General features: G+C 54.9%; 1 protein-coding gene across 1 annotated transcript in view; it reads left to right on the forward strand.

Moving 5' to 3' along the window:
- Positions 1-72: 72 nt before the first annotated feature.
- Positions 73-2,001, forward strand: part of LOC102254111 (SEC14-like protein 2) — a 21,970-nt gene continuing 20,041 nt past the window's right edge. The window contains exon 1 of the mRNA XM_014542428.1: positions 73-148. The gene's annotated coding sequence lies outside the window, so the exon portion shown is untranslated. The remainder of the gene's footprint in view (positions 149-2,001) is intronic.

The raw sequence follows: 2,001 nt of genomic DNA on the forward strand, positions 1-2,001 counted from the left end.
GCCTCACTGGAGAGTCCTGGGCAGAGGGCAGCTGGTGGGACCTGTCACTCACCCTGCCGCCTCTCTCTACAGTTCCGGGAGAATGTCCAGGATGTGCTGCCCACCCTGCCGAACCCAGACGACCATTTCCTGCTGTGCTGGCTCCGAGGTGAGGGGAGAGGGCCTGCGGGAGGCTGGGGCAGGGCAGGGCTCCTTCTGGGTCACAGAACAGCACCCTCTGGAAACCCTGGGCCTGGCCATCTGAGAACCTGGAGTAGTCAACCCCGAGGGGCAAAAGGGCCCCTGGCGATTACATAACCTCACCTTCTACTGCAGAGATAACACCGAGGCTGAGAGGTGAAGTAATTCGCCCCAAGCCACACCGTGCTTGAGCTGCAGGCAAAGAGTGGGGACAAGAGCCTGGTTGGCTGAGTCCCAGCCCAGTGCACTCCCCATCCACTCTGCTGATGGGCTTGGGGAAACAGGCAGAGGAAAACGCCGAGAAAGGCCCCAGGCATGTGGGACCACGGAAGCAGAGGCAGGTTTAGAACCAGGGTCCCGGCTTCTGGGAGAGGCTGGGCCCCTCTGTGGCCTCCTGCAGTGCAGGCAGCTTGAAGGTGGGGAACATGGGGGGCTCGGCCGGAACTAGGTGGACAAGACCCTCCTCAAGCCGCCACCAGGCTCCAGAGTCCTGAGTTCCAATTCTACTCCTGCTCCGGCCTGGCTGTGGCACCTGGGCCAGGGGTGTGCATCTGCCCTCGCCCCCTCTCTGGGACAGCAGGACGAGATGGGGCTACCTGCCTGTTGTAAGATGTCACGTGGCAGAGCTCTGAGCATGGGATCCACGTTCTATTCGCATCGGGGGTCAAGCTCAACCCCTACCCTAACGCCTGGGATCCTTCTGTCCTTGACCCTCTCTCTCCTCCTCTGTGATTCCAGTCACGTGGCTCCCTCTCTGGTTCTTGTAACACATTTTCCCCCCCTTTTTAAAAAATAATTTTTTATTGATTTCAGAGAGGAAAGGAAAGGGAGAGAGAGATAGAAACATCACAGATGAGAGAGAATCTTGGATTGGCTGCCTCCTGTTCGCCCGAAACCTGGGCATGTGCCCTGACCAGGAATCGAACCGGGACCTCCTGGTTCATAGGTCAATGCTCAATCACTGAGCCACACCGGCTTGGCACGCTTTTTTTCCCCCCTTCTTTATAGAAACTTTATTACTAGACATAAAAATAATAGAGAATAAATTCCACTTTCTTAGATTAGCAGAGATTAAGTTGTGATGTGGAACCATAGTTCAAAAATTAAAGTACAAATCATCCCTGATTGTTTATCTATAGATACATGACAATCAGAGTGCCCCACGCACCCCGAATGCTCAACCAGTGTCTGCAGAGTTCGCACACGCACACACACACATGCACACACACACACTCACACACATGCACAGAGTCTTGGGGCAGATGAAGAGCTGGGTTCCCCTTTTTCTGTGCAGACATGGAACAGACTGGCATATGCTCAGAGAAACAGCTCGCAGGCGCCCCAGAGCAGGTGCAGCCAGGAGAGCCACACGGGGCTCTGCACCTCTGAAAGTGCCACTTGCCCTTTCCCCCCAAAAAATCTACAAACCCACAACCCCACAACCCCGGCCGGCCCAGCCAGAGGGCTGGAGGGGATTTTGGCCCCGCAGTTTACCGAAGGGCTGTAGCTGCAAGTGGGTGGGTGGAGAGAGTGAGAAGCCAGCAGGGCCTTAAAGGGCCAGCTGTCAGATCATCAAACCCACTACCCAACTACTGTTAGGTGGAGAAGTGTGGTTTCAGAGAGCTGTGAACAGCAAGGCAGCGCGCGCTCTCCCTTTCTCTCTCTCTCTCCCTCTCTCTCTCTCTCTCTCTTTCTCTCTAAAATATATTTTTATTGATTTCAGAGAGAGGAAGGGAGAGAGAGATAGAAACATCAATGATAAGAGAGAATCATTGATTGGCTGCCTCCTGTTCGCCCGAAACCTGGGCATGTGCCCTGACC

Source organism: Myotis brandtii, unplaced genomic scaffold (assembly GCF_000412655.1).
Source record: "Myotis brandtii unplaced genomic scaffold, ASM41265v1 scaffold303, whole genome shotgun sequence".
NCBI lineage: Eukaryota > Metazoa > Chordata > Mammalia > Chiroptera > Vespertilionidae > Myotis > Myotis brandtii.